This window comes from Montipora foliosa, chromosome 6, assembly GCF_036669935.1.
Source record: "Montipora foliosa isolate CH-2021 chromosome 6, ASM3666993v2, whole genome shotgun sequence".
Classification (NCBI taxonomy): Eukaryota; Metazoa; Cnidaria; class Anthozoa; order Scleractinia; family Acroporidae; genus Montipora; species Montipora foliosa.
The window spans coordinates 50,266,385-50,288,884 of NC_090874.1; the positions used below are offsets into that span (position 1 = coordinate 50,266,385).

Genomic DNA, 22,500 nt, shown 5'->3' on the forward strand with positions numbered 1-22,500 from the left:
TTCTTGCAGACTGACAAGGAGAGTTTACTGAAGAGTCTTGTGTTGATTTCGAAAGAGATTTTCCAACATTGACAAAAAACGAATTTAAAGCGTTGGCCTTTGATGTATCGTCTGAATGAATAACTCCGGAACTATCTTTAATTGGACCAATCTTTGTAGTTATCCGCTTTCCCTCAAAGGATCTTACTGTCTTTCAAAAATCTTTAGCAGAGGTTGCCTTGTTAAATTTTGATAGCCAGTAATTTGATTCTGCTGATCTAAGGAGTTTGGTGCAGTGATTTCTTGCCTTCTTATAATCCATCCAGGCTTGCGAGCCCTTCAGTGTCTGCTGTGCTTTAAGGAGGAGTTTATAGCGTTTGTTGAGTTCATCCAGGGTAGGCTTCCTCTTCTTATCTTCACACGTCGAACGTGGACATGTGATTTCATAATATCCTTGTATAAACACTCCCAAGCCCAAGTGGCGTCGTCCAGATCGTCAAAGACATTGCAGATACTCCATGGGGCAGCAGCAAAGTCTGATCTTATTGAGTCGAGATCTACTTTTTTGTAATCATAGACTGCTTTGAGCGTTGGTTTCTGACGCTTCCCTTTGAGATTTACGACTGCATTAAGTGGTGATCTGAAATTCCCAAATCACAAACACCTTGGCGAGAAATTTTCAGAACAGAACAGAACAATCAGATCAATTAGCGTTGTGGAGGTGTCAGTGATCCTTGTAACGTTCTTTAGATTAAATTTATTCAAAAGTTGACGGAATTTCCCGATTGAAGAATTTGTGTCCTGAGCATTTGGCAAAAGGTTAAAGTTGAAGTCCCCCAATAAAATTATATTGGTTCGTTTCATCCATATGCGATCCATAGTAGAGGAAAGTAGGTTTAAGAATTTAGTATTATCAGGTGGGCGATAAATAGAAGCAACAAGAAGTCTCTGAGACGCTACCATAACATCAATCCAGGCAGCTTCCAGATAGTTATTTACATTTATGTCTTGCCGCTCGAATGCATTGTTTTGAGACAGTTGTAACGGCCGATTCAGAGTGATTGAGGAAAATGTACCATAAAAACTTCGAATCGCGACTTTTCCGCACGAAATCCATTACATGGGCAGCCAGAGAAATAAAGTTCACTCACCTACTATTTTCTGCATCGTCCCGAGAGATATGATGGGTTGTTGGGACGCTTAGTTTTTCTCTTCAGATCTGGCGTGTCATCACCTACAATAATAGGGGGTCTTAGCAACGACAACAGCGGCGGCAACGAGAACGTCACAAATTTGCATATTTAGTGAGCAAAAGCAATAGCTTTGCACGCTCTGCATGTGCATTTTTCCTTTATGTCTATTTCGTTGCTGTTGTCAGCAAAACAACAATGTGAAATGACCAAATTTGAGGTTTTATGGAGGATGTCAGTGCTTGAGGATAAATTTTAATTTTCTCCCCCAAATTGAGCTCCATTCAAGGTAGTTTTGTTCTTGGGCGTTTGCCTCACCTTTGTCACGTTAAAATGTTTGGAATAGTCGTAAAGCAATTACAATAAGGCGAATTCACATGTAATTGCCGTTGCCGCCATGGTTGCTAAAGCTCCCTAATATATATATCTTAACGGAGCTGTCTCTAACCCCAGAAAGCAAATGATACTCTTTTTTTTTTATAAAATCGTCTAATTTTGGAGCTGAGGCTGAACGTTCTTATATGATTTTGGCGTTGTGACGCTGAAAAGGGACGTTCCATTTTTAATGCCACCAACCCCCCAAATAAATGAGCGGATTCCTTCCAGTCGAGTATGGCCAAGGTAAGGATTCCTACTAGTCACCAGTCGAGTATGGCCAAGGTACGGATTCCTACCAGTTAAGCAGCACTAGGACTATTACTTAGCGACTGATGACCAATGCCAACGGTTTTTCCTGAGCCTGCGTTCTTCTGTTGTAATATTCAGGTCACTTTGAAGTACATGTAGGTCCACTTGAAGGCACTCTGCTTAAGCAAAAACTATCCCAGTATTTAATTAGACAAGTATTACTGATGTCAAAAATATGCTAAGAGAACAGCCGTGCAGGATTAATGACAGTTTTGATGAATTGTATCGTATCATATCAGTTGTTGATTGGAATCAAAGGTCCGCAATGCGTACAGGTGTCAGCTTGGCATCCAAGTATCATTTGTGTAAACCAAAACATCACTTGAGTCCGCATTTTGTAATGTGCATCAATTTGTTTCAATGTTCATACCTTCTGATAGGGTGTGATGAAAAAATGCAAATTGTGCAAAATTTGCAGGGCAGATTATGCGATTGGAAAGGCTAATTATGCAATAAATAATGTAAATTATGCAAATTTTTTCTGAGCAATTTTAAGCTTGTTTTATAAGGTTTCAGGGTCAGAAAAACACTTTTTTGCTGCCCTAAAGACATTTTGAACACAAAGGAACAGTAATTATGTATCTTGATTGACATTAGTTGGGATAAATAAAAAAAATGAGGTCTTCTGCACTATCGAAGCACCATGTGGAAAGTTGAAGGGACACAGCTAACGTGCCAAATAAATGATCAAGGTGCTTTTCAACCACGGACTTCCGAAGATGGTCAATCACAATATTGCACGACAAGCAAAACATCAGTCCATTGTCCACATGTAACATACTTGGGAGGTACTTTCTTGCTTGATTGTGAGCCTCAGATTCGGCGGAAGGTGGGAACTTGCCTTCTTTATCAAAGAAACAGCAGGCATTTTCACTGCAAACTTATCACAGATCATGTGATAATACTCAGGAGTTTGGTCCTTTGTTTTGTTCATTAAAAAGAGTATTATCACATGACCTGTATTGAAAAAAACAAAATATACAAGCGAAAAAGGTCTATTGTGTCATCATTTCAGTGATGTGTACATGTATATATCAGCCATTCAGATTGGCTAATCTGAACAAAGGGCGTGTTTGTGGTACACTAGTAGGCAGCTCTTTAAGAATGAGACTCATGCCAGGGCCCGGACATGCAAAATAAAGCCTTGAACTTCGAATGTTTACGAAATCGAAGGTGACAAAGGTTTTTTAGCCTTTTTTCAAGGTAAATCATCTTAAAAATGGCATGTCTATGCAGGAATTCCTAAGAAACTTGTTGATTTATGTTTTATTTTATGAATTTGTTCTTTTGTGAATTATGCAATTTTTTTGTGAATTGTGCGATCAGATGCGATTTGAGGTCGATTGTCTGAAATCACACCATTGCATAATATCAGAAGGCCTGAAACACATGTTGTAGACCACATGGCTTAAATAGCCGGAGAAACATTTATGACTAAGTGTGATCCCAACACCCATACATAAACTGCTTTCTGCCCATCTTCTGTTTTGTTGTAAACTATAGATCTGTTTGGTCAGCAGAATTCTCAAAAAGTGATAACTGCTGCATGAGAGTTTTCAAGTTAACTTGATTTCAAGAAATATACATTAGATGAATTGTTATCTAAATGATAAATGTTCTCTTGATGTAGTATTGTTTCACAAATAAATTTAACTAGTTTGGTTACTCTGAAGTGTGACTCTGAAATTAATCACACCCAACCAGGGCCTCGAAACTTGAACGCTCGTGTTTCATCACTATTGAGCAAAGTCTCTTCGGCCAAGAAAATTCCACGCTGCGTCTCAAGTGTAATGCAAGAAGTCCGTTGCTCAACTTTCGCTTTTAATAAATGATGAAAAACACTTGTCAAAACATGAACGGTATATACATGTAGTTGTTAATGTTTCCATTTCTTAGTCCATTTTCGCACGCTTTCTACTTGGACTGTGCTCGCCCTTGTCACTGCTGTATGCGCTTCCATTGTCGTTGCCACTGCCGTGTTCCTCAAAGGGATCAGAGAAGTCATTGTCGCCATCACTGGGAGGGATGTCCTCCTGCTCGCTTTCTGCCTCTTCGTCATGACCTTTAGCACCACTACAGCCTTCCTCAGCCGAGAGTTCACTTTTGCTATCAATAGGAAGGATGACCTGCTGCGCACTGTAGCTGTCTGCCTCTTTGTCAGGACCTTTAGCGCCACTACAGCCTTCCTCTACGTCATCTTGTGGCGTGATGGTGTTAATGAGCTCCTGGATACTAGAAGAGTCCAGCTGTGTGGTGTTGACATCTAGTTGTCTCACTATCTCAGTGTTTTGTACCAGGTTCTCCAGCCTCTTTCTTAGGGCCTCTTGGCATTTCTTTAGCTCAGTAATTTTGGCTTGCATGGCATCTTCCGTAGCCTGTATTTTCTTCTTTTTGTTTTGCGTCATATTTTCGGGCCTCTTTAACCCTTTAATGCCCAAGGGGTCTCCCTTTGACGAGTAAAATCGTCTGGCGTTAGACAGAGTAAAATCTATAAGTCACTATTGGGCATTAAAGGGTTAAAGGAGATAGTTCTTTAACCCTTTAGTGCCCAAGGGGTCTCCCTTTGACGAGTAAAATCGTCTGGCGTTAGAGTAAAATATATAAGTCACTATTGGGCATTAAAGGGTTAAATTTTGGAGCTCCTCATAGAGGCAAAGAAGATTTTTATGCTCATTGAGCATGCTCAAAGAGCCGTGATGGACTGTATTGGCTTTTTGTTTTGCTTGTTGTTTTTGTCGCCTGTTGTTGACTTATGATCCATCAGATGTGTGGCGTGATTCAACTGGAAGGTATTTTTTTAAGGGACCACTCTTTCACGGCGACCCCAGGTATTGCTGTCTTGGACCATTTGGCAAAGCTGGGGGTGTCAGTGTTCTTCAGCTTTTCTGTTCCAAAAAAGCTGAAACAGATGTTCGTAACTACTGACTGCGTGAATTTGTTGGTTGCTGAATATTTTTATTCCTATTATGGTGGCATTTGGGAAACTTTCCTGGTTGTGTTTTCCAAGGAATCTTCCCATTAATGAACTGCCTGTTCAAAAAAACACAAGAAGCACTTGTCACAAATTGTCATGAATATATACAGCACCTGATTTGGGATTTTTGATGGTTTTTATTTTGATCTTCATTCTCTCACAGATTTAGGAACTAAGAACGGAACAATGGCTGCCATTCAGGCTTTTTTTCGTGATGATGAGCATGCTCATCGCTTTGTTTCTTCGCCAAGAAACCAGCGTATAGAGGTTACTGGTCGTTTTATAGGCGAAATACTGTAATTCAACATGGTGGATTAATTTTTTCAAGATCTGATTCATCAAAACCACCTGAACACTATTGATCCTTTGGAGACCGAATGCTTGTGGTTTTGTTTTGCAGAGTTACTTCAAAATGATTTGGATAAGGCACGTGAACACTGGAACACTCATCGAATTCGGCATTCAGTACGTATGTTCCAGAAAACAGTAGTGAGTACACACTATGTTGGTATAAAGTTGAAGAGAAAAATCCATTACCTGACCATTCCCCAATGTTGGGTGTGACAATGGATTACCATGTTAACAATAACTATCTACTGTATTAGCGATTTATTTTCTGTAAGCATAACAAGAACAGTGACAATGTTTGTAAAAAGCTCAATGTGGTAAAGCCGCAGCTTTCCTTCAGATCATTATTAAATGCACTAACTTCTTCTAACGTTGAAGAGTTCTGTTTTATGTGAAAAAAAAAAAAACAGTAGCAATGTTGGAAGAAAATTAAGTCTGAATGTGGTGATTACACTTTTCCAAAGCCACAGCTTTCCTTGAGTGCGATGACCATCAGATCATTAAATGCATTGACATCTTGTTCACCACGTGGCAGGTTCAGCTGTAGACTGCAGGTAGATGATGAAAGCCTCCTTTTTTCACTATCCTGGTCATAGAAAGCAATTGTAATGGGTTTTCCAAACCCAAGAGGAGGAACAGGGTCAGCCCCTGTAATGAACATCAGTACATGCTCCAACTGGCAATCTTTCACCAAGCCTTCAGCTACCTACCAAAAAAAGAGAGAGCAATAAAAACTATCCTGCCTATTATTTTGCACATATATCAGTGATTACTTTCCCTCTATATTTTGTCAGTTTGGTAAAAGTTCTAATTTGCCACGCCCAACTCAGTTTAACAACCACAACTGCAGCAAGCAACTGGGGGTGTCCATGCCCCCTGTCTGAATTTCACAAGCAGCTATGTCAGCATTTCACAAGGTTCTTATGTTGCCTGTTGGAATTTCGTCAAAGAGGAATTGTGTCAGGGAATTAGTCCTTGTTCAATTGAAAGGAAATTATACACGCGCATAACACCTTTGTTTATTGAAAACTGAGACCAGTGCGACTTTCAGTTTTTGTAGGTGCAGTTCATTCAACCTCTATCCATGGCTAGACTGGTAATGACCCCAATAAATAACAAATTGATGTGGCACTACCAGTTAAAAGTGAACGCCTTGTATCAAATTTAATATGGCAGTAATATTAAAACATCAACTGAGGTCACTGAAGACACAACAGCAATGGAGTAATAATAGTGTATATTTTGTGGCCATCTACGCTATTATTTGAAAAGCTCTACTCGGAGGTCCAAATGGTCTGGGCGAATGACACTCCTTCCCAATGATGTACACAAGGACATTCTGCCAAAGACCACGTCTACTTGGCTTTCATCTTCGGAGTCAAGGTCGCTGGTCTCCTCGCAACTTCCTTTGTCTGGAAGAAAATCTTCCACTTCACTTTGATATCTAAGAAATGTCTCGTACGACATCTCTGTCAGTTTAACAAAGTTGTATCCTCTCCTAGGTCCACTTTGCCTGCTATAGCATCTTGGTGAATTTGTGCTTTTCCGTTCAATGTAAAAAGAAGACACTCTTCAAATGAGGGAGCAAATAACTGAACATCAGAAAAGTCAGTTTGTTCTTCGTCGCTTATGTCAGCTTCGACAGTTCCAACAAGGAAGGGCATCATGTTTCAGTATCAACTCACTATTGGCTTCGAATAAAATGTTTGCTACAGTATGAGGCTCAGGCTGCGTCTCTGTGTTCCTAGAAGCAACAGATGCGGAGAGGTCATCAGTAGCGGAAAAGTCTAAAGGCCTTGGTGGAGGATTTGGTGTTGAGTATGCTAACAATGGAAGAGTGCCGACATTGTCTTTGGTACTCTGGTTCCGGACGGTTAGTTGACGAACTGGTTTACCAAAGCTCTCCTTCCAGTCTCATTAACTTCTGATCATCTTTTGCCATTTCTACTGATGATGGCACGGACAAGGATGGCAGTTAGCGAAAAGGGAGTTTCATCTCATCTGGTACTTCATAATAAAAGTGTGGGGAAGTGTAGTAGAGAAAGCCACTGTCAGTGAGTTGCTTCAATGACTCGTGAATGGTGGGCGCAAATAGATATGCAAACTCCAAGGCAGTCGGCATGTCGTTTCTAGAGAGCATTTGGCTGAAAAAGTTTTCCACAACAAGTGTCAAGGTGGCGACCAGTTTGAGAAAGCTGTCGAACTTAGGGTTGACCTCTTTCAGAAAATCTCTCAATGAACATAATGACTCTGAGAATTTCAACACTGTGTTTACTCTTTGATGATATTGTTCCGTGAGGTCCCTGAGTTGCCGCTTTTCGTCCCATTTTCTTTTGAATCTCATCTTCCCAAAAATCAACTACCAAAGTCAGTTTACTCAAAGTGGAAATGGCATCCTCGATAGAGTGCGATTCTGCTTGAACTCCACGCCAATGTACTCCGAACATTTTGCATAACGAATCAAGTAGCTTGAGGAATTTACACAGGGAATTCGTTGGAGTGATGACTTTAATAGCTCCTACCGCTGTATCTGCGACATACATGGTTTTCCCTTCGATGCATAATACTGTTGGTTGAGAAAAAGATGCTGCTAAGCTGGATCCATCCCTTTGCACCAGATCCAGCAAGCACTTGAATTTCTGAGATTCTTGGCAAAAGACTTCACATCAAACGAGATCCCCGGTCCCTGTTCCCCGTTCCTACACCTGTTAAATTGATGTTAACATTTGCTAAAATATCTTCTCACAGGTCGTACACACAATAAACAAATTGTATTATAATCTTGTCTTAAGATACATAGATTGATTGATGTCATTAATGTAATTTGTCAACAAGTATACATACGGTCCCTGAAGTGCTGATGATATCTCAGTCTGTTGACAGCCCTAGTTACTCGGCATTTTCCACACATGATGTGTAGTTCTGTAACTGCGCAAGATCCAGGATAGTGGACTTCAACATCTGTAAATTGACATATACTGACAGTAAATTACTGTGGTCACTTTTTGTGCAGGGTAAAGAAAAGTTAGAAGTGATAAGTTAAGAACTTAGAAAATAATCTTCTCACCCTTCTTGGTCTTCTCCTCTTTGATATTTGAATTCCGCCACAAGGAGATTTTTGCTGAAAATGGCAAAGGCCGTAATTGAGTTAGTTTTCTCTACAAGGTTACAGATGAAAAACTTATTGGAGAGGAGAACTTGTATTTTTGTCTACTGAACATTGTCTACTTAAACATCTTTTTTGACCAGTGACCACTTTATTAATAATTTAGTAGAATTGTTACTCACCTATTAGACAATATTGTCCTGCACCACTGTAAAAACGGATCCTTAAATTCTCCCACTCCGTCTGCGTGTTGGCCATGTACTTTTTCTCAGAACAGGCGACACCAATTTCAATATTGAAGTCGCGGATTTGGTACCTTCCGGCATCAGTTGTCAATCCATAATTATTCTTTTCTGAGATCTTTTCTAAGAGCACACAAATCTCAGTGATTGTCTGACATCACTAAAAGGGTATTTCTGCAGCCAGATTTCTTTGAGTGGCCGTATTTATAAACCTCTATTGTAGTATCGACTGTTAGTTTCGAGCTTTGCACTGTGGAAACTGTGGCGGGGGTACTTTCTTTGAAGGAATTCTTGTTGGCAAACTGAGCCATAGTCATCTGAACTGATTTTGGCCTCGACTCTTGCTTCCGTTTTTTCACTTCGCAGACATCTGACTGTTCCTTGTCTGAGTGGTCTACACAGCTCCTTTTTCTTTTCTATCTTTTCTGTCATAATCATTTTCTAGAGTAATGCAAGAAAATTTATGACGGAAATGTATTTTCAGCCACTGCTCAAAGAAGTGTTGTGTGACTGCAAATACCAGATACCCCAGAGGCGATCAGAGGCGTCAGAGATCTGTAACCAGACCAAACTACAGTTTTCTGTCAATGCCATGTCTGTTAGTGTTCCTCAATTCTTCTGCAATTTCCAAAGCTTTGTGACAAATTGAATTTTTTTTTATCGCAGTGTAACCGTCCCATCAAAGCTACAATGTAGTAACTTTCGTGTTTTAAAAATTCATAAGCTTAAAATACTTCAGAACTCGAGTTTTCCTTGAGTTGTTAGACATTAGATTCTCAATTTTTTCCTGTGTCTACCCCCCAAAAACATCTAAGATGACGTCAGCAGCGAGATGCAATACAGTCGACACATTCTGTCGAAACACCACAAGACTTGACAGTCCAGGTGAGGAGAGTACTGCAATGTCATCCAAAAAGTGATCTTGAATCCTCACAAGAAGGGATCTTTGCAGAAGTGCTTTCCCGCCAAATAGCTGGTATTGATGATACAGTTCAACTGAATTCCACAAATGTGATCTATCTTTCAACATCTCAGCTATGACTTCATCAAATGCAGTGTCTGTATTCTCGTCTTCCTTTAAAGCATTTTTGGCAGCAGAAATAGATTTAGGAGACATAAAGCTTGCCATGCAGTTGACATGATATCGCTCATCTTCTGTGTGCAAATCACTTAAAGCCCCTTCAAAGCGAACTCTCACTTGGTTGGCAATATCATCATTGCGTTCTGTGCAGGCTTCTAATATAGACTCCTTGAATGCCTTTTTGCCAGGACCTGCATACGCAGTCCGGCAAGCACTGCTTTCTTCCAGCGGCCTGGATGCTTCTTGTCTTTCTCTATCTCACACAACTCCCTGCAAAAAAGACAGTTACCTTTGAATTGAAATACTGGTACATCTGAGCGGCATTGTTTTTTCAATGGCTGACTTGCTGAAACACTGGCGCAACCTTCTCGTTTCTTGTGACGACTCAAGTGCTGCTGAGAAGTGTATGTAGATACACAGCTCCTATGGCATTCGATGATCAGTTCTGGATTCTTTCCCAATCTATCAACTAGATCAACATAAACGTTGTCCTTATACTCTTTCCTTATCACTGATTCAATGCAAGCAGGGCCTGCCTCCGTCAGTTCACCTTTGTCATCACAGTTATATATCCACTTAAAATAACACTGGTTGCTAAGGGTTATAAGTGTGCCACAATAAGGCTGCACCTCATATAATCGCCCAAATTATAACTGTAGCAAAAGACAATTTTTCATTTCTAAGGTAAACACTATATTTCTATTTAAAATAAAAGATGAAATATATATACTAAAACTCAATTTGATTTTCGCATTTTTGTTTTGAGCGTCTGAGAAGTAGCGATTTTAGCTCAAAAAAGCTAAATATACATGAAGTTAACAGTTAAAATAATTAAAATAAACTAGGAGTTCCAATGTGAAAGTAAGTGCTGGCATTGGACATGGAAGAGGATATTGATGAAATAAGATGAGGCAAGACGGTTTGGTAAGGGTACGAAGGATGCCTTTCAAAAACGGCATTTAAGAGATTATGCCAATGTTGCTGCCCTGGCTTCATGGACGTTTATATGTTTCCGTCCCTAGGGTATAGAAGTAATCCTTTCTTTGAGGTTACCAGTTTATCAGAAGACAACTGACAAAACCAAACAATGTAAACGAAGTGCACAGGGAGGGGATGTGTAATTTGGGTATTTTTTTTATGAGGGAAATTTGTTGAGCTGTTCCTGTCTATGACTGGAATTGCCTTACGCAACGCACTAATTGCTTCTAAAATGAAATTTGTTAGTTTACTAAAATTGTTATGGCCCTAGTTCATTGAACAAACTCAGTAACTTGTAAATGGTTTTATTCATGTTCAGTACGGGCTCAAGACGTTTCCAGTGAACAAGTTAATGATATTTTTTTACAAACTGGAAGAAAACTTTTTTTACTGTAAGTAGTGTTGTCCTGTTATAGTTCATTTGTCACTGATTGTTCTTGTATTGTAGAAGGCTTTTGAATGCAACAAAATGAATTAACATGAGTTTGACTGGTTACATGGACTATATTAACATATTTTAAGTTTTAACAACTATCGCAGTCTGAAAAAAGCATTATTACATGTTGCCCAAGGTAAAAAATAATTGTCTCATCATTATTAGAACAGAATACTAGGAACTGTAACTCTTAAAATCTTCGTATTTAAACTTGAACTTTGTGTATCAAATGAAAATGCTATTTTAAAATGGTAATATTAACTACAGATATTTGACTTGTGACTTGTGTAGTCAACAATTTTTGCGGTAAAGTAAGATGAGTAAAGTACACGATTTATTGACTATAACTGCAACTTAAACAACGAGGTAACATGAATGTCTGTTAAAACACCATAGTTTGTTTACAAAACAAATAGAAAGTGAGAGAATATAGTGTCTTTGGAGTGCTTTTCCTTCTCCTTTACATGTAGTACGCAGTATTCTTGATTTACAATTGAAGTTCAATTTACATGCAAAAGTTTCCCATCAGCTAAATTGTAAGTGATGTCTAATGCATCTGTTTCTAACAAGATGTTCATTACATTGTCATCTGTCAGGTTAGCATGGAGTTGGTTTTTATTTGCGTGAAATATTTTTGCCAGTTGTTGGTGAAAGACAGTGAGATAAAATTTAGCTTGTGTGTTGGCGTCCTGTACAAACAATTGGACATACCAATGCTTGCTTTCTGGAGTATGGTAATTTGTTGTTTGAGCTTACATGTACATGAATTGCACTTGAGCAATTGACCACTTGCTTCAGTTGTTTTTGCCACAGGCGGTGCAGGCATAATATGACGAAACTGTTTTGACTCCCAAGTATGGATATAGAAGCAATTTTTGTAGTCATGTCCATGACAGTAAGCTCCATTTCTGCTAGTTGTTCTTCAAATGCAGTAGTTTCTTCTTAGTTGAAACCTTCCTTGGCAGTGTTGAGGTATATTTGTCCTCTGTAATTGTGTTTTTTTCACCCTCAAATTGGTGAAAATGTAAGTTTTGTCCAGTTAAATACAGCCAACCCACTCTTCCCAAAAGACAGCTGTAACGGATCCTATTGGGCGGACTAGAGTGGCAGTTGATTTGGTGAGGGTTCCTTTTTGGGCTTTAACTACCTTTGATCCCGACACACATTTAACTGTCGCTTTTAAGTTAACTATTTGTTGAGGAGAAGTGAACTGCATTGATTCAATGGTGACATGACTTTCGAGAGAATCCAGTGGGCCAAATTGTAGTGCCTCCCTAGATGGAGTGATTGTTGTGTTGTGTTTTATAACAATGTTCTTAAACTTCTCGTTGTACTCAATTTTTTTTATTTTTACTGGGAATTTGTCGTTCATTGCACTTCTTAGTGGTGCCATCTTGTCCGGGGAACAACAAATGGCCTTTATGATTTGTTTTTCTGTCTGTAACTGACAGGTGACATATCTGGATGCTCCAGAGTTCTTGACTGGAGTATGACCATGGACATAGCATGAAAGCTCTCCACCTATGATTTACAAACCAATTTGTGAGACAAGAGTAACAATAATATTATTGTTGACTCCTACAATACTAATTTAACATTCAAAACTATTTCAATAAATTATGTATCTTTAGATTTGAAATCTTCTTTTTTTTGGCTTACATGTAAATCCAGTGGTATTCAAAATGATGGTGACACAAGTGCTAGCAGACAGCAAACACCAGGTGGTTTTTGTCAAGGAGTCAACTTACATCAAGGACAATATTAGTTAGATTGTTGGTGAAATTAAGGGATAATATTGTTCAAGATTATGTGAACAATGAATTAATATGTGATTGATGAATGTAGAAGAAGGGAGTATCTAAATTTAAATTCCAAATCAAAAGTTAAATTCTTAAATGTTATGAAACATTTTGTTGAGAAAGTAGTAGGGAAAAGTAAATATATCTTGTGTTATCATGTTCTTTATTTTAATGACCACATTGTTCTATAAAACCATAATATTAAAAGGAGAATTGATAGAACATACTTTGTGTGATATCCACTGGTATGTTCTCGTCTAAAGAAAAAGGAAAGGATTACATTAGACATGACATGTATGTAGGTCATAATGATATGTATAGGGAAAAAAAAGAAGAAGAAAAGGAAAAGCCATACTTTAACTTACCTTTATCCATATTGGTCAAATATAAGTGTCTGAAAGATAAAATTACATCATAAGTGATGTTGGATCAAATAAGAGGTTAACTAACATGAAATTCTCAACCTCGGATGATGCATTTCTCGTGTTTTGATTGGTTCACTCAATCTCAGTTATCAGCTCACATACCTCAGTTTGACGTAACATGGTAAATGATGGCGCTTTGTGTTGCTAAACTAAAATCTTTTTTCGCCAGAAAGCGAAATTTCTCTAAGTATAAAGCCAAAAGAAAAAAAAACGTTTTTGTGGAAAGTTTGGATCAATTCCGAAGCTTAGACGTATGCGAAAAGGTAAGAAACGTTTTTGTGATGAGCCTGCGTTTGTCTGACTACCAGGTATTACACAACATCACATCTTCATCAAGTTTTTTCGATTCCGCTCGGATTTTCTCACTTTTTTCCCTAGAAAGTAATTTTAGACGTGTTTTACCCTTTCAAGTAATGAAACCTCTCTTAATAATACTAATCTAAAGGATCACCCTTTCCATCTGGAAATAATGTGGGAAAAGCCATGGTTGCTACATGAGATGTCTGATATTCATTTAATGGTTGGTCACGTATAGAAGGTCAATTAATGGGATTATCTTGTGCAAAAATACATTTTCTTATAGCTTCAATCTGTTGCTCTTTTGTTCTCCAAGAGGCAAAAAAGTACTTTTTTCTGATATTTGGTTGTAACCTTTATCCTCCTCTGGTAACAAAGTTTCATTATCTGGGAGAACTTCTTCCTCTGTGTGATCTGATGGCATGCCATCTTCTGGCAAACAATTTAAAGCTTCTAAATTTATTTCTAAACCTTGATAGTATGGGTTGTTAGTAAAAAGCCACCACAAAGCAGCATGCACTTTTGCCCTTCTGACCCTTGCATGTTTGACAGTGTTTTCTGTACCCTTCATTCCCACAATAATGATAGGTAAATCTTTAGGAAATCTCGGCAAAGTCAGGGTGGCTTAGTGGTTATCTATCAGGCCTCCCACCACTGCGAGCCGGGGTTTAATTCTGGCCTCGGCCAGCATGTGGGCTGAGTTTCAGTCGATCTCAACCTGACTCGAGGGTTTTTCTCCGGGTACTCCGGTTTTCCTCCCTCATCAAAATCGACTCACAGCTAATTGACATCTAGCTGTGGTGCTGTGCTCCGACATCAAACATGGACTGTATAGCGGCAGCCAGAGGCGCCTTTGTATGCTTTCAGCCCGATGTTGTGAGCCGCGCCCTTCGCAATTCAGTCCTCGACTGCAAGTAAGGGTAATTAGCACTAGCAATATATAAAGGAGAAGCCAATTCCTTAACTTCTTGCGGTAGATTAATACAGTGTCCAGAATAACCTCTTTGACCTCCTGGTTTTACGTAAACTCTCATGATAGGCAATGCACGTGCAATTAACATTTCCTCAGTCAGAGTTAGTTCCTGCAGTTCAGGTGGAACTTGTGAAGGAATCATTTTATTTTCAGCTGAAAATTTCTTTGGAAAAGTTTTATCCCTCGAACATCTTACACAAATATATTTGGTTGAATTTCTGGGGGTGGTTTTCAGCGGCCATCGTTCCTCACAAACAGTGCATTGTATCATATTGAATTTCATGCAGCTGTGAAATTTTGTTATATTTTGCTTCGCCCAAGATTGTTCATGCAAACATCCATCCACACTGGGGTTAAAATTTGAGAGGTATTGAGATTGTTTTGCATTTGAATTTATGGAGTAATAAGTTAATAGACTTTTACATGTCTCTGTATTACTTTCTAGGGAATTACATGTAAACTGGTTACATCCAGTATCTTTTTGATATGTGGTCTCAGTGTGTTGAAGTGTATTTACTATTTCCTTACTGAAACAATCATCTTACAATTGAATTCTACATTCTCTTTCCGTTGAGGATTTAACATGTTCTGTTTCTTCATTACTCTCAAGAGAACTTAAGTGGTTACATGTGGTCTCTTTTTCAACAGTGGTCTGTTGCACTGTTTGTCTTGCTGCTTTACTTTTTATAAGCTCGGTCTGTCCTGGACATTCTGCATTTTAAGTGGTCGCGTTCTTGGTGTTGCAACATTTTTGTCATTTCCAGCTAAATGAATACATCTTTGTCTCTTATATTCTTGAGCTTTTACCATCCTGGTACATGTATTTTCAGCACCTAAAGTCTCAAGTGACCGATGTTTTGCTACATAAAGCCTGTTTCGATGCTGGCCATTTTGAATGTTACTTTCAGCCAGAGGTGTTATTGACACATAATGCAGACCAGAAAGATATCCAATGGTTATATAATTTTGTCGTGTTTCCTCAGATAGGGGCATGATAATAATAGATTCAGAACTTATTTCTGATGAAATAATTTGTATTACATGGTTAAGGGCATTGGCCACAGCTTGTATGAGTAAATTGTCACGCCAAGTTCCTAAAGTAGACATTCTATTAATGTAATTCTCCCATGTCTCATCAGTGAGACTGTGGATAAATATTTCAGGATGATCTCTTAAATACCTTACTCCAGCTATTCGAATGTTAAAGTGCAACTCTGCATGACCATGAATTTGATGAGAAACTGCTTTTAAAAAACAATCGCCTTGTCCACCTACGTCCATTGGTTGCAACCCAACAGCCGCTAACCTTTCTGTTAGTCGCAATATTGATGAATTTAATGCAACATTTGTATTTGAAGAAGAAACATGGGGTTCCATCCCACCTCTCATATAACTTAATTGGGAGCTCCAAATGCCTACTGCACTTAGATCTCCAAATTTAAATACAGTTCCTGTGCCATGAAAATATGGCATACGATCAGAGTTTTTAGCATGGGGGTCAAAAGTATAAAACGAGCACTTTGATTCACTGAAAATAGCCAAAGTAGCATTTCTAAGAATGACAATTGCATGTTTGTAAGTAGTGAAATTATTCATCAATGCTCAACACAAGGAAGAGGATTCATCTGCATTCACCACACCCTGTTGGCGCTTTTCATATTTGAAGCTGTGAATGTTCATCGTCAGTCTTACAACAACAATTTGCCGTTGGCACAACAAATACCATGTTGAACAACTTTTCTTTTCCCTGAATGGTTGATAAACAGTTGGACTTGACCATCTTGGTGGTCTCAACGGGTGAATTCAACTTACATTTTGCATCTGGGACATTTGTGGTTGCAAGCTTTTGTTTCTCCTCGACAGACAAAGAACTATTGTACGATTCAACGATCAAATTATTTGCCTCAAAGAGAAGACATTTTGAGTCAACGATCAAATTTATTGCCTCAATGGGCAAACATTTTGACTGAACGATCAAATTTATCGCCTCAATGGGCAAAGAATATTGTGAATGATTTGCCTCAACAGGCGAGGAAGAATGTAAATGATTTGCCTCAACGGGCGAGGAACAATGTGCATGATTTGCCTCCAATCTGCAAAATCCTTTCATACAATAAAGCAGCCAAACACACATAGATCTCTTACTGAACCGTTCATGGCATGGATGAATACTTCCACAAGCAAATAAAGACATCTAGAAAATAAAAACAAACCTCACCTTCTGGACTGATGGCAAGCAGAATGATAATCAATTACGATCCATTGGAAAACTACTCGACTTGAACTGCTGAGAGGCTGTAAGATTCCCTTCCAGGTGCTTGTGACGTCATCATGGGTATCAATACCCCGGATTATAGACATGAAGCACCACAATCGACTGCGCATGCTTCCGATCTTACATTCCACAAATTTTGATTTTTTTCGGTAATATCAAGAATAGGCTGCTGCCTCGCTAAGGCTTGCCAGCAATTAAATCTTCCATTCTATAATACAAATCAGTAAATAACACACGTTGGAGGCAAAGTTCGAGCCTTTGTTAAGAAAAAAAATACATTTATTACAGAGGAGCAAGGGAGCGGCCATCTTGAATGATGAATAATGCTCGGGTCCTGGGCACTAGTCTCTAGGCCATAAATCAATAGTCAGTAGATTCCAGGTAGTGCTTGCATCATTTTGAGTTGTTTCCTTGATAATACTAAAGTGTGCAAGCTCAAGGAATCACTTTTGGGAAAAATTTCACCCAGAATTTTGCAAAAATCACCAATGACATAGCAGGCATAATTTACCACAGGGACCCAATTCAAGAAGAGACTGGAAGACTGTATTTAAAGGGGAAACTAAACGCTTAATATTTCTTAACGCCCAAACCTGGTCGGGTGTCATCAAAAATTATGAAAAACAATACCCAATACTGCAATGAAATGCAAAAAAAAACATGGTATGGAAGCATTTGCAAGCTTATGTGGAAAATAAGCGTTTGTCTGCGGGACTATGGTGCCTTCAGAGCAGTTGCATCTGATGAGAGACATTATTTCATCAGGAGCCAGAGCCACACCAGCTGGTATGGTGACTGGTTGCAAGGACTTTGATGGTTCATGCTTTGGACAACCATACTTGAGTGGGTCCAAATGGTACAACAGGTGCATAGAAAAGGTAAATGGGACTTGAGCTTTAAACGACGTGAACGACGTGTACAATCCAAGCAGGTGCATTGTTGGTGTTAGACGTCCACCTTATTCTAGACGAGGTTCATGTGTTGTATACATGGGCATGTTGTCAACTTAGAATCCCAGGGAGTGTTGTCCTCTGTGTTTTCCTGTTCATGCAGACCACTATAAAATGTTGCTAGTTCTGTCCTATTTTTGGTCTTACTCTATGTATGTTGAGTGTGTGCAGATGCAGATCCAGCATCAAGGAGCCTTACTGAAAGGAAGTGTGAGGCAGGTCTGCACAGACTAAACGTGTGGTTTCAGTAGTTGTGTTGCATTAAATCATGCAAATTATATTTTTGCCTTTACGAGCATGTCTTTGAGAGATTTTCTTTTTTTGTATGATGTACATGTAGTTGGTGGTTGAATAACAATTGTTTTTAACCGTTGTTGATTGCTTAGCAGGTTCCAGTGCTCCACCAGTGTTTGTTTAAGATTTTAGACTGCTGGCAAACGGCAATATACTCTTGTACTTTTTTTGTTTTCTGTATGGGCCGCAGGTCTGGAGGCAAAGCTCACCCCTAACAGAGGCCTTACTATCATTGCTTTTGGATAACCCTTTCCTTTGATGCATTGTTTTAACTTGAGGCGGCTCTCTTAAAAGAATGTTTTTGAAGATTTTTCTAAGCAATTTCATTGCTTTGCCTTTAGTGAAGAACATGTTTTATCGGGTCTATGCCTCACGTTTTAAACCAGACAAAAGACTCCAGCTAGTTTTGTAAGCATTACTTCAAAGCTGTCACCTCGTTGCTCGACAGGTTATTGTTGGGTGTTGTTTTTGGCAAATCCATCAGTTGCACCTTGACATTTTCAAGGTACACTGTAGCTTTCGAGGGTAACAGACAGTCAAACCAAGGGCATCAATTTTGATTAAAGAGGAAGCGGATGTGGTCCTTTAGTTTTCCCATGAAAATTGTACTGGAGTTGCATTCTCCTTGTGAACATTTTGAAATCCAAGAGGACCTGTTGCTACATGTAATTCTGGTTCCATTAGAAACTGGTGTCATGATGAATGAGACTCTTTGATAGAACGCTAACCTGGTTGTCAGTTAGTTGATGGCTTGATGAATTTTTGATGAATTTCTCATTCACCTGCCTTTCTTTGGCAAGTCGTTGATGTTTCGGAATGCATCGGCACTTTCTGTGTCTCTTGTGTTTTAAAAAGTATTTGCTTTTTTTGTTGCCAGAGTGGCTTGAGTCAGAGAACACAACATCGACCAGATTTATACAAACTAGAGACAAGTTAATCCATGTAGACAGATTATCTGTCAGACGGTTAATTGGTCTAACTATAAATCCAAAGATAGATTTTGACAAATAATTCTAGCACCCCACGTTTAAGTAACTTTCTGTGTAAAAATAAATATGGCTTCTATCGTTAACCTGTTTAAGAGGGAAAATGTGTTAAACTACATTTACTGCTACATTAAGTTCCATGTCAATGAAGCATTATTCCAGTTTAGCATTATTGTTGGTCAGTGAACTTTCAAACTCCTTTCTGGTAGCTAAAGATAATTCTTGGCTATGATATTGTCCACAGCCAGTCAACTTGATTTTTATCACTAACTCCATGGTGTATACCACAAATGAGATCAAGCTCCTGCATGTGCAACCTCCACCTCCCGTTGCACAAATTATTCACATGTATACAAATGTTATGAATGTAAGGGCACACGTAATAACATGCTTAATGGTTTTCTTATTGCAATCAACCTGTTTGTAAAGCAGTTACCATTGTCCTTTAAGCATCCCATATGCTTGTTCAGACTCTTTGTTAAAATTAATTTGTGCTGGGTCTCAAGTATTGTCAGGGAAAGCTTTCGTCAGCCATTTACGAGGTGGAAAAGAATTGTCTCCAACAGTCACGAAGGAATTTCTGCATTCTATGGGTGATGTAATGATTTATTGTGCAACACTTCTCCATTTTCAAATGCATGGAAAATGGGACAGGATTTCAAGAAGGTGGAATCATACATAGACCCTGGCACCTCTACCCTAGCCCACAAAAATTGTTTGTTGTGTTCTATGAGGCCCGTAGTGGTTACAGAGTGTCTTTTCTTAAAACTAAGGAAAATTTTCAGGTTAGAACTTATATACACATAAAAACCGTCGCAAGTGCCAAATACACAGCAACTCCCAATCTTCCCAATTTTTTAAGAAGCAGCATAGCTCTTTTTTCCATTCTTCGTTTCTTGGAAGGCAAAGAAATCTATCGTACAGCCGTGCAACAATAGCACTGATAGCTTTGGCAAGAATCTGGAAGGCAGTCAGAGCCACATCTCCAAAAATGTCACCAACTCTGCTGAATGAGATCCCATGTGCCATTCAGTACAATGTTAATGCCAAGTGACACTCTGGGCTTGTTGCTTTCTTAAACTGCATGGTTTCCTTTCTCATAGCATGTGGTAGAGTGGGAAAAAAATGGAAAATAGCGCTGAACATTTTGCCAAATATTGTGGGAAATTGTGCGTAAAAATACTAAACGGTGTGCAAATTTTTTCATTTTTTTTTACACTTTGGTGAAATGAACGCTTTTTGAATGCTTCCTTTCGGTCCCTTACATTACTATTAATGGACTGTGCCACTTACTTGAGCTTCCACAACATTCCATGCCGCTCCAAGGATTCAAACCCTCACACCACTGGGCGTCCATGATTACATCTCCTCTGAATCGGCGACTGAAATCAGCTGGATAATTTTATGTGCTTATGGGCTAGCGTGTAATGCACAATGTTGTGTGAGTGAGTGAGTGAGTGAGATCGCGTGCATGAATCACTAAACTGATGAGGTCTTTATTCAGTTTTAACAATTGATGTCCATTTTACAGTCATTCTGTTTGTGGCCTACTTGTTACCTTTTCCGTTCTTAATTTTCCTTATGAAAATAAAAATTTTAGAGAATTTACGGCAAGATTTCAACAATTGCATGATAATTTGATTGGCAAATGATGTTGGGGAAGGCTGTAGGATTTGAGCGGAAAAACAGCCTTTGGAGTCAACATGCCCACAAAACCTCTCCAATGAGCTTTCGTGTTGATGTCTGATATTTTCGAATTTCGAAACATTTTTTAAGAATCTCATCAGTTGTCATCAAAGGCAACTTGCTCTTTGACACTTGCCAACGCATGTGCATATTTTTGCCATGTCGAGATCTCTTATGCCAAAAAATCATAATCAATTGACCATTTGTTTCGTTTTGCTGAAATTGAAAGTATAAATTTCTCACAGGTAGAGGTAAACTTCTCAGTCTGGCATATTGAAAGCTGCCAACATGCGTAAACAAACTTATTTTGGTAGCTAGTTGAAGGAAGATGACATTTATAGAGTGGGTTTTTAGGCAAGGTAATTTTTTCGTCTTATAAACAACTTTATACTTTGACATGTGCCAGTAGACGGGATATGCATATTTTTTGGCATGTCGAGATGGAGATGTTTAATCAATATTAATGCAGAAATTTAAAATATAAATTCCTGACGTTAGAAGTAAACTTCTGTTAAAACTGGGTTTGTCATCAGGTGGGTACATTAAAAATATATCTATTTATTAAGTTACACTGGTGGTTAAAAGTGTTTCAGAAATTATTTACAATAAAAGTGTTCCTGACGTTTCGGTCACAATCACGGACCTTCTTCAGGGGAAGTGAGAGAAGTGAGAAAAATTTTATACAAAAGCACAGACATAAACAAGACGCTGATTAAAATTCAATATGTGTCATTTTTTCTTGTTAGCGAGAGTTAAGTGACGCCCCGTCATCCAGGTTGAGTGGGTCTTTGGCACAGTTAATCTCCCAGGCCAGACGGAAAGGGACATGAAACGGGAGGGGACAATCGGGGAAAAACTCTACAGACATCTCCATAGCTCAGACGGTCTTCCTCTTTGATTTTATGGTTTACCCAAAATCCACAAGAACGAAGGAACCCGTTACCACCCATCGTTTTATTCATGTTGTCCCCAACGTATAACCTTTCCAAGCATGCGGCCAAGATTGTAAAATCCCAGACAGGTAATTCCGTCTATACCGTCAAGAACAGCACTGAGTTCTGTGGAAGCATTGCTGGTGCCAATCTTCAGGATGACGACGAGCTTCTCTCCTTTGACATCCTCTCGTTGTTTACGTTGATTCCGGTAGATGTAGCTGTTAATGTCACAGCTACATCAAATACAGAGCAGGAAGATGGTAAATAAAAAAAATTTGAAAAAGTGGATGAGCCAGACATTGAAGGAGAGCGGTGTCTGGCACTTGCAAACTGCAGATCATGGACTACATGCTAACCCTAAGTCACCATTAGTGAAAGCTACCCAATCTGTAATGGCTGCTTAGACTTAAATGGTGCTTATCAGTGCTATTTGTAGGCAGTCTGCAGTTTGCAGGAAAACCAGAAGGGGAAGAAGAAAAAGAAGAAGTTCAAATGTCGGGAAAATTAATAAGATAAAAAAGGAAATGCCCCTTCATCCAAATGTGCTACTTGCTCAAATTGTCGAACTTGAATGGGACTGTGCCAAAATAATCTCAAAACTTGGATTCATCACTTCAAACAGACTCAAAATTAAATAAAAAACATTTTATTTGATCATTCAAAAGAAATAACACTTACAAGAGCCCGCAAAATGGCTTCTGAAGAATAGAGTATAAAATCCTTTTTCCTAACTTTTCAAAGTTTTGCTTTCACTTGCTTTTGATTATTACGAATTTGAAGTAAGCAACAGATAGAGCAAATAACTAACCAAATTAAAAATCAACAATATATCATGTATATGTTTCAGTTCTTTTATTCC

At 38.8% G+C, this 22,500-nt stretch overlaps 1 long non-coding RNA gene across 1 annotated transcript in view; it reads left to right on the top strand.

Annotated features, from left to right (window-relative positions):
• LOC138007646 (uncharacterized) overlaps nucleotides 1-22,476 on the top strand; it is a 22,922-nt gene extending 446 nt beyond the window's left edge. The window contains exon 2 of the long non-coding RNA XR_011124083.1: nucleotides 21,453-22,476. This is a non-coding gene — a long non-coding RNA (uncharacterized lncRNA). The remainder of the gene's footprint in view (nucleotides 1-21,452) is intronic.
• Nucleotides 22,477-22,500: the final 24 nt, after the last annotated feature.